Here is an 11,589-nt window from a genome sequence, read left to right on the forward strand (position 1 = left end):
TGGCAGCAGCCTGAACCTGCTCTATCAGGATACAGTGCGCAAAATGGGTATAGACCCCTCGAGGATCAAACCCACCAAAACCACCTTTAAAGGTGTCATCCTAGGTGTAGAGGCCTGTTGCACGGGCTCAATCACACTGGAAGTGGTCTTCGGATCTCCGAACAACTTCCGAAGCGAGGAGTTAATCTTCGACATCGTCCCCTTCCGCAGTGGCTATCACGCACTGCTCGGACGAACCGCATTTGCCAGATTCAATGCGGTACCGCATTATGCATACCTCAAGCTCAAAATGCCAGGACCTCGCGGGGTTATAACAGTTAATGGAAACACAGAACGCTCGCTTCGCACGGAGGAGCACACTGCGCCCCTCGCAGCAGAAGCACAAGGCAACCTTATGAGGCAAACCGCCAACTCGGCGAAAAAGACCCCGGACACCTTCAAGCGAGTTCGGAGTACCCTGCAAGAGGATCGCCAGGCACGTTTAGAGCTCGCCTGGCAATTCGGCCTCCGTCCTAGGCCCAGTCAAGCGGCGAAATTTGCGCCGCGCGTACATAATTACGCACTCAAGATACCATGGTCATAGGCGGAGGCACGGACATGGCACGGCCCACAATGCGGCTCAACCGCTTCAGGACCTATATACCTTTAACATTTTCTTCCTTTCAGACCCCTATTCTCTGAAGGCCCTCTCCGATCGTCTGGTTATCAGACCCGTCACGGGAAGGAAACACCAAGGAAGCTAGAAGCTTTGACGTACAAGGGAATCGTCAGGTGGTCTCTGATAACGATCGATATACCTGTTTTGCATACCCACACGCAGCTTGCCATTGGATAGGACATGTCAAATAGTCCTATTTTTTACTTATTGCACTACATGTATGCATACACTTTGACGTATCATTTAAATAACAATGTACAACATTAGCTCATTATTGCATTCCTTCATCTTTTTTCCCTGTTTGCTCATTTACGACAAATTGCACCCGTACATTCTGATACGTCCAGTGCGCCAGGGGCTTCAGTGTACCCCGTAATATGGCATGAAAAGTCCGAACACTTTCGACAGTGCGGCACCCCGAACTTATAGCATTATATGCATCAGCTCCGAATCATGTCTTGGGTCAATAGTTGGGTTTGCCCGGCTCCCATGTTTTGGTACCTTACGTTCCGCTATATCGGCTAAGGTAGCACTGGGAGAACTACTGCGATTGTGTCCCGATTCTCCCGGACGAGCACCTCAGTAGAGAAAGCCGAAAACTGACTGTCATGATGCGGCGAGAGCTGGTCGCTGTTCGAGAGGTCTCAAATCCTTAAAGATTTTTTCCGCTTCGGGCGAGGAGTCGGCCTTGTCCGATTTAGGCGTACATAGCGCCCCAAGTTCGGCCTTCCGAATACTAGGGGCTTCTCCAAAATTTAAAATTGTAGACTTCTATGGCTAAGTGAGAGTGATAAAGCTTTATAGTCCAATTGCCTGGTTCGTTCTGCTGAACACCTCCTTCGAAGGACCCAAAACTGGGATAAAGAGTGATCAGGTTTATCCCGAACACCTCAGTACTAGTTACATGGGGGCAGAAGCCGACGACTGGCCAACTATCAAATTTTATAAATGGCCACACAGAAGGTAATATTTTAAATTAACAAGCGTCACATAGCGCACATGAACTCATTTCATATTACAGGATCACATGAGTACATTCATTCAAATATTACATCCCTAGCACATTCCTCTGCCACAAGGCGAGCACCCTTCAGGACACTGTCATAATACTTTTCGGGGTGGTGATGCTCCTTGCCCTCCCACTGCCCCTCCTTCACCAACTTTTCGGCATCCATCTTCGCCCAGTGCACTTTTGCCCGGGCAAAAGCCCTGCGCGCACCCTCAATGCAGACGGACCGCTTTATGACTTCAAGCCGTGGGCAGGCGTTCACAAGCCGCCTTACCAGGCCGAAATAGCTTCCAGGCAGGGGCTCGCCAGGCCACATCCGGACTATGAGACCCTTCATGGCCAGTTCGGCCGCCTTGTGAAGCTCGACCAGTTGCTTCAACTGGTCGCTCAAGGGCATCAGATGTTCGGTCCCAATATACTGAGACCAGAACAACTTCTCCGTCGAGCTCCCTTCCTCGGCCCGGTAGAACTCCGCGGCATCCGACACACTGCTGGGTAGATCTGCGAACGCTCCTGGAGAGCTCCGAATTCGGGTAAGTAAAAGGAAAGTTTCCTTCACGTGCTTGCTTTGCATAATGAATGCCTTACCCGCCGCTATCTTCTTAACCGCCTCAATTTCCTGGAGGGCCTTTTGGGCTTCGGCCTTGGCATTTTGTGCGTTCTCGAGGGCCTTCGCAAGCTCGGACCCTTGCGTCTTAGAGTCACGCTCCAAGGACTCGTACTTCTTGACAAAGTCCTGGAGCTCTTGCTGCACCTCGCCGACTCGGGCTTATTGCTTCTCGCGCTCGGCGCGCTCCGTGGCCGCTTTGCCTTCGGCCTCGGACAGCGCCTTCTTCAGGGCCGCCACTTCGGTCGTGGCCCCTAGCAAAATTCATGACGATCTTGTGACCTAACAAACCACCTTCCTTTTTCTTTATCAATAAACAGGTGGGGTATTACTTACCTTTGTTCTCTTCGAGCTGCCTCTTGGTAAGGCCGAGCTCTTCCTCGGACCGCTCAAGGTCCTGCTTCAGTGCGGCGACCTCCGCCATGCGAGCGGCAGCGGCCAGCAGCGAAGCCTGCTTATTCACATAGACATATTCTGATTAGACTCCTATGATTGTTATTTGATCCTCTGTTCGGCCTTTCTTTGCGAACACCAAATAGAGCATTAGGGGCTACTGTCTGTGCTGTAACATTTTATCATAATTTGATTACTTACCTCAAAGCCTGTTAGGAGGCTGGCACAGGCTTCAGTCAGTCCGCTTTCGGCGGACCGAACCTTCTTGACCACCGCACTCATGATAGTGCGGTGCTCTTCGTCAATGGAAGCGCCGCGAAGCGCTTCCAGCAAATTGTCCGATGCCTCTGGATGGACAGAGGCCATCGGCACAGATGGCTTGCCCCCCATGGCGAGGGGTCGCCTGACAGAATCCAGAACCACTGGAGGTTCCGGCGCAGTATTCGGCTGGGGGCTAGACTTGCTGCCCCCGGTATTAGGGCCCACGGGAGTCTTGCCCCTCGTGCGCCCGGCGCCTGGAATGTCGCCTTGGGGCGCCTCCGGAACTGTCTCCCCTTGGTTTAGTGCCCTTTGAGACAACACCTCGACGTCATCCGTAGGGCGGGGGGAGGAGGCGGTCGGGAGTGAATCGCTGTTCATCTCCGACGGGCCCAAAGACTCAATCCGAAGAGGATACGTCGATATGGGCTTTGGATGGACTGCATGATCATGTTCAGCATGATAAGAAGCAATAAAATAAAACATACCAAGAACTATTATGGTATCCGGATACTTACGGCTTCGCCAGGGGCTTGTCCCTGGGTAACCACTCCTCGTCGCTAAAAGCGGCCGCCGTGGAGCAGTCCGGAAGGAGAGTCCTTCCCTTCTTGGATCCTCGGCCTCCCCTGACGGGGCGGCCTTCCTTTTCTTGTCTCCCCCGGCTGGGGGGGGGGGAGAACTTTCCTCTTCCTCCTCATCGTTTTCGTGGGAGGAAGGCGCCTCGGTGTTATCGGACGATGAGTCCGATACGACCTTGCGCCGGAGACCTTTCCTGGTCCCCGTGGCCTTCTTCTTGGCCTTCTTCTCCGGCGCCTCATAGGGCACCGGAACCAGCATCTCTGTTAGGAGAGCCCTTGCTGGATCTTCGGGCAGTGGGGCCGGACAATCAATCCGCTCCGCTGTCTCAACCTAGTCCTGTTAAATGGCGTGGAGGCTTAGATTCCTCATATAATTATACTGGGGAAAGGAACATCTTATGAGATACAAGGAGCTTACCGGATTGGCATGGCGCTTCGCGCTGAGTCCGCGATCCTCGGTAAGGGGAGGAGGTACCTCGGCAGACTTGAACAACACCTTCCAGATGTCTTGGTGCGTCGTGTCGAAGAGCTCTCGCAGCGTCTGGTGCTTAGCCGGGTCGAACTCCCACAAATTGAATGCCCGTCTTTGACATGGGAGGATCCGGCGGAAGAGCATGACTTGGACCACGTTGACAAGCTTGATTTTCTTGCTTATCATGTTTTTGACGCAGTTCTGGAGTCCGGTCAGCTCCACCGATGAACCCCAGGATAGGCCCTTCTCTTTCCAGGAGGTGAGCCGCATGGGGATGCCGGATCGAAATTCGGGGGCCGCCACCCAGTTGGTGTTGCGCGGCTCGGTGATGTAGAACCACCCCGACTGCCACCCCTTTACAGTCTCCACATAGGAGCCTTCAAGCCAGGTGATGTTGGGCATTTTGCCCACCATGGCGCCTCCGCACTCCGCTTGCTGGCCGACCCCCACCTTCGGTTTAACATTGAAGGTCTTCAGCCACAGGCCGAAGTGGGGCTTGATGCGGAGGAAGGCCTCGCACACGACGATAAACGCTGAGATGTTGAGGATGAAATTGGGGGCCAGATCATGGAAGTCCAGCCCGTAGTAGAACATGAGCCCGCGGACAAATGGGTGGAGGGGAAATCCCAGCCCGCGGATGAAATGGGTAAGGAATACAACCCTTTCGTGGGGTTCGGGGGTGGGGACGATCTGCCCCGCGTCTAGGAGCCGGTGCGCGATATCTGCGGCCAGGTATCCGGCGTCCTGGAGCTTCGTAATGTTGTTCTCCGTAAGAGAGGAGACCATCCACTTGCCTCCCGCTCCGGACATGTTTGGAGTGGTTTTGCGGAGAAAATGCGAACTTGGGCGATGGGGCTCGAGTGCGCGAGAATGGATGGGCAGGGAAGAAGAAGGCGTGGGTAAAAAGGAAGAGTCCTTGTCCCTTTATAAGGGTGGAGGAAACTGTGCGCCTCCCCACCTGCCTGGTAAACTCGCTTATTCCCCAAGCGCCATGATTAATGGTGCGGTTGGGTTACTCACGCCCGTATTGATGAGAATCCCGTGATAAGGGGACACGATCTCTTCTTCGACAAGACGTGCCAAGAAAACAGCCTCGCAATATGTGTAGCTGGTTGAGAAAAACGGTTCGAATAATGACCGGGCCATGGCGTGATGTCACGTTATGAAAAGTTGTCAGCAGATTAGATTTGTGGAAATATTATACTCTCTACGGTGGTATGTGGAATTTGTTTTGCAGAGCCGGACACTATCCTTGTGTTCGAAATCTTCTATGGAGTATTCAGAGGAAGAACCCGCCTTGCAATGCCGAAGACAATCTGCGCGCCGGACTCATCGTCATTGAAGCCTGGTTCAGGGGCTACTGAGGGAGTCCTGGATTAGGGGGTCCTCGGACAGCCAGACTATATCCTTTGGCCGGACTATTGGACTATGAAGATACAAGATTGAAGACTTCGTCCCGTGTCTGGATGGGACTCTCCTTTGCGTGGAGGGCAAGCTTGGCAATTCGGATATGTAGATCTCCTCCCTTGTAACCGACTCTGTGTAACCCTAGCCCCCTCCGGTGTCTATATAAACCGGAGGGTTTAGTCCGTAGGACAACAACGATCAGAATCATAGGCTAGCTTTTAGGGTTTAGCCTCTACGATCTCGTGGTAGATCAACTCTTGTAATACTCATATCATCAAGATCAATCAAGCAGGAAGTAGGGTATTACCTCCATCGAGAGGGCCCGAACCTGGGTAAACATTGTGTCCCCCGCCTCCTGTTACCATCCGCCTTAGACGCACAGTTCGGGACCCCCTACCCGAGATCCGCCGGTTTTGACACCGACACTAACCTTTGGAGAATCATTGAGCAAGGTTTTTATCCTCATGACCGAAGCAACTTCACCCCTAGAGAAGCCGCGGATCACCAATTCAACAGGAATGCTCTCTTCATCATCCAAGATGCAATTCCTTCCGAAGATCTTGCACATCTCCGACCTTTCACCATGGCCAAGGAAGCATGGCACCATGTTGTCTCTCTTTACAAGGGAAGCGCAAGCATTCAACGCTCCAACTATGAAGTGGTGCAAGATGAAGCCGATGAGTTTGCAATGAATGAAGATGAAGAACCTCCTGAGCTTTACCGGAGGTTAACTACTCTCGCAGTCTCACTCCGAGATCATGGGAGCAAGGATACGGATGACAATTGGATCAAGCGCAAGTTTCTCAAGGCCATGATGCCTTACCACAAGGCCATGTCCTCCGTCATTCATCAAAGGCCGGACTTCCACACCTTGTCCTCAAGCGAAGTGTTGGATGAGTTTGTGGCAATGAGGATCTTGGACAAGACCGCCGACAATGCGGTGTTGCGCTCTCAAAGAGCTAAGAAGCCCAACCTTGCTTTGAAGGCCAAGGTTAGTGTGGAAGAAGAGGATGAAGAGGAAGAAGAAGAGAGCAATCCCGAAGATACAAAATATGCTTATCATGAGCACATGGCTCTTGCTTCAAGGCAATTTTGGAGCAAGAAGAACTCAAGGCCCAACTTCAACAAGAACAACTCAAGTGGCACGAAGAGCAAGCAACGAGTGAGGACTTGCTACAATTGTGGCAATGTGAGTCACTTGTTGGGGAACGTAGTAATTTCAAAAAAATTCCTATGCACACGCAAGATCATGGTGATGCATAACAACAAGAGGGGAGAGTGTTGTCCACATACCCTCGTAGACCGAAAGCGGAAGCGTTAGCACAATGCGGTTGATGTAGTCGTACGTCTTCACGATCCGACCGATCCAAGTACCGAACGTATGGCACCTCCGAGTTCAGAACACGTTCAGCTCGATGACGTCCCGCGAACTCCGATCCAGCAGAGCTTCACGGGAGAGTTCCGTCAGCACCACGGCGTGATGACGGTGATGATGTTGCTACCGACGCAGGGCTTCGCCTAAGCACCACTACTATATGATCCTGGTGGAATATGGTGGAGGGGGGCACCGCACACGGCTGGGAGAGATCAACAGATCAACTTGTGTGTGTCTTGGGGTGCCCCCTACCCCCGTATATAAAGGAGCAAGGGGGAGGCCGGTCGGCCCTTGCAGGGCGCGCCAGGAGGAGGAGTCCTCCTCCTAGTGGGAGTAGGACTCCCCTTTCATAGTCCCACTAGGAGGGGGAAGGAAGGAGAGGGGGAGGAGAAGGAAAGAGGGGATGCATCCCCTCCCCTAGTCCAATTCGGACTAGGCCCATGGGGGGCGCGCGGCCAGCCCTCGTGGCTTCTCCTCTTTTTCCCCTAAAGCCCACTAAGGCCCATATGTACTCCCGTATTCCCGTAACTCCCTCGATACTCCGAAAAATACCCGAATCACTCGGAACCTTTCCGATGTCCGAATATAGTCGTCCAATATATCGATCTTTATGTCTCGACCATTTCGAGACTCCTCGTCATGTCCCCGATCTCATCCGGGACTCCGAACTACCTTCGGTACATCAATACACATAAACTCATAATACAAATCATCACCGAATGTTAAGCGTGCGGACCCTACGGGTTCGAGAACTATGTAGACATGACCGAGACACGTCTCCGGTCAATAACCAATAGCGGAACCTGGATGCTCATATTGGTTCCTACATATTCTACGAAGATCTTTATTGGTCAAACCGCATAACAACATACGTTGTTCCCTTTGTCATCGGTATGTTACTTGCCCGAGATTCGATCGTCGGTATCTCAATACCTAGTTCAATCACGTTACCGACAAGTCTCTTTACTCGTTCCGTAATACATCATCCCGCAACTAACTTATTAGTTACAATGCTTGCAAGGCTTATAGTGATGTGCATTACCGAGTGGGCCCAGAGATACCTCTCCGACAATCGGAGTGACAAATCCTAATCTCGAAATACGCCAACTCAACAAGTACCTTCAGAGACACCTGTAGAGCACCTTTATAATCACCCAGTTACGTTGTGACATTTGGTAGCACACAAAGTGTTCCTCCGGTAAACGGGAGTTGCATAATCTCATAGTCATAGGAACATGTATAAGTCATGAAGAAAGCAATAGCAACATACTAAACGATCAAGTGCTAAGCTAACAGAATGGGTCAAGTCAATCACATCATTCTCCTAATGATGTGATCCCGTTAATCAAATGACAACTCATGTCTATGGCTAGGAAACTTAACCATCTTTGATTCAACTAGCTAGTCAAGTAGAGGCATACTAGTGACACTCTTTTTGTCTATGTATTCACACATGTATCTAGTTTCCGGTTAATACAATTCTAGCATGAATAATGAACATTTATCATGAAATAAGGAAATAAATAATAACTTTATTATTGCCTCTAGGGCATATTTCCTTTAGTCTCCCACTTGCACTAGAGTCAATAATCTAGTTCACATCGCCATGTGATTTAACACCAATAGTTCACATCACCATGTGATTAACACCCATAGTTCACATCGTCATGTGACCAACACCCAAAGGGTTTACTAGAGTCAATTATCTAGTTCACATCGCTATGTGATTAACACCCAAAGAGTACTAAGGTGTGATCATGTTTTGCTTGTGAGAGAAGTTTAGTCAACGGGTCTGCCACATTCAGATCCGTATGTATTTTGCAAATTTCTATGTCAACAATGCTCTGCACCGAGCTACTCTAGCTAATTGCTCCCACTTTCAATATGTATCCAGATTGAGATTTAGAGTCATCCGGATCAGTGCCAAAACTTGCATCGACGTAACCCTTTACGATGAACTTTTTGTCACCTCCATAACCGAGAAAAATATCCTTATTCCACTAAGGATAATTTTGACCAATGTCCAGTGATCTACTCCTAGATCACTATTGTACTCCCTTGCTAAAGTCAGTGTAGGGTATACAATAGATCTGGTACACAGCATGGCATACTTTATAGAACCTATGGCTGAGGCATAGGGAATGACTTTCATTCTCTTTCTATCTTCTACCGTGGTCGGGCTTTGAGTCTTACTCAATTTCACACCTTGTTACACAGGCAAGAACTCTTTCTTTGACTGTTCCATTTTGAACTACTTCAAAATCTTGTCAAGGTATGTACTCATTGAAAAAACTTATCAAGCGTCTTGATCTATCTCTATAGATCTTGATGCTCAATATGTAAGCAGCTTCACCGAGGTCTTTATTTGAAAAACTCCTTTCAAATACTCCTTTATGCTTTCCAGAAAATTCTACATTATTTCCGATCAACAATATGTCATTTGCATATATTTATCAGAAATGCTGTAGTGCTCCCACTCACTTTCTTGTAAATACAGGCTTCACCACAAGTCTGTATAAAACTATATGCTTTGATCAACTCATCAAAGCGTATATAGAGATGCTTTCACCAGTCCATAGATGGATCGCTGGAGCTTGCACATTTTGTTAGAACCTTTAGGATCGACAAAACCTTCTGGTTGCATCATATACAACTCTTCTTTAAGAAATCCATTAAGGAATGTAGTTTTGACATCCATTTGCCCGATTTCATAAAATGTGGCAATTTGCTAACATGATTCGGACAGACTTAAGCATCGCTACGAGTGAGAAAATCTCATCATAGTCAACACCTTGAACTTTGTCAAAACCTTTTTCGACAAGTCTAGCTTTGTAGATAGTAACACTACTATCAGCGTCTGTCTTCCTCTTGAAGATCCATTTATTTTCTATGGCTTGCCGATCATCGGGCAAGTCAACCAAAGTCCACACTTTGTTCTCATACATGGATCCCATCTCAGATTTCATGGCCTCAAGCCATTTTGCGGAATCTGGGCTCATCATCGCTTCCTCATAGTTCATAGGTTCGTCATGGTCAAGTAACATGACCTCCAGAACAGGATTACCGTACCACTCTGGTGCGGATCTCACTCTGGTTGACCTACGAGGTTCGGTAGTAACTTGATCTGAAGTTACATGATCATCATCATTAGCTTCCTCACTAATTGGTGTAGGAATCACAGGAATAGATTCTGTGATGAACTATTTCCAATAAGGGAGCAGGTACAGTTACCTCATCAAGTTCTACTTTCCTCCCACTCACTTCTTTCGAGAGAAACTCCTTCTCTAGAAAGGATCCATTCTTAGCAACGAATGTCTTGCCTTCGGATCTGTGATAGAAGGTGTACCCAACTGTCTCCTTTGGGTATCCTATGAAGACACATTTCTCCGATTTGGGTTTGAGCTTATCAGGATGAAACTTTTTCACATAAGCATCGCCCCAAACTTTAAGAAACGACAACTTTGGTTTATTGCCAAACCACAGTTCATACGGTGTCGTCTCAACAGATTTAGATGGTGCCCTTTTTAACGTGAATGCAGCTGTCTCTAATGCATAACCCCAAAACGATAGTGGTAAAGCGGTAAGAAACATCATAGATTGCACTATATCCAATAAAGTACGGTTATGACGTTCGAACACACCATTATGTTGTGGTGTTCCAGGTGGCATGAGTTTGTGAAACTATTCCACATTGTTTTAATTGAAGGCCAAACTCGTAACTCAAATATTTGTCTCTACGATCAGATCGTAGAAACTTTATTTCTTGTTAAGATGATTCTCTACTTCACTCTGAAATTCTTTGAACTTTTCAAATGTTTCAGACTTATGTTTCATCAAGTAGATATACCCATATCTGCTCAAATCATCTGTGAAGGTCAGAAAACAATGATACCCGCCGTGAGCCTCAACACTCATTGGACCGCTTACATCGGTATGTATTATTTCCAACAAGTCAGTGGCTCGCTCCATTGTTCCGGAGAACGGAGTCTTAGTCATCTTGCCCATGAGGCATGGTTCGCAAGCATCAAGTGATTCATAATCAAGTGATTCCAAAAGCCCATCAGCATGGAGTTTCTTCATGCGCTTTACACCAATATGACCTAAAGGGCAGTGCCACAAATAAGTTGCACTATCATTATTAACTTTGCATCTTTTGATTTCAATATTATGAATATGTGTATCACTACAATCGAGATCCAACAAACCATTTTCATTGGGTGTATGACCATAGAAGGTTTTATTCATGTAAACAGAACAACAATTATTCTCTAATTTAAATGAATAACTGTATTGCAATAAACATGATCAAATCATATCATGCTCAACGCAAACACCAAATAACATTTATTTAGGTTAAACACTAATCCCGAAAGTATAGGGAGTGTGCGATGATGATCATGTCAATCTTGGAACTACTTCCAACACACATCGTCACTTCACCCTCAACTAGTTTCTGTTCATTCTGCAACTCCCGTTTCGAGTTACTACTCTTAGCAACTGAACTAGTATCAAATACCGCGGGGTTGCTATAAACACTAGTAAAGTACACATCAATAACATGTATATCAAATATACCTTTGTTCACTTTGCCATCCTTCTTATCCGCCAAATACTTGGGGCAGTTCCGCTTCGAGTGACTAGTCCCTTTGCAGTAGAAGTACTTAGTCTCAGGCTTAGGTCCAGACTTGGGCTTCTTCACTTGAGCAGCAACTTGCTTGCCGTTCTTCTTGAAGTTCCCCTTCTTCCCTTTGCCCTTTTCTTGAAACTAGTGGTCTTGTTAACCATCAACACTTGATGCTTTTCTTGATTTCTACCTTCGTCGATTTCAACAT

Source organism: Triticum aestivum, unplaced genomic scaffold (genome assembly GCF_018294505.1).
Source record: "Triticum aestivum cultivar Chinese Spring unplaced genomic scaffold, IWGSC CS RefSeq v2.1 scaffold27977, whole genome shotgun sequence".
NCBI lineage: Eukaryota > Viridiplantae > Streptophyta > Magnoliopsida > Poales > Poaceae > Triticum > Triticum aestivum.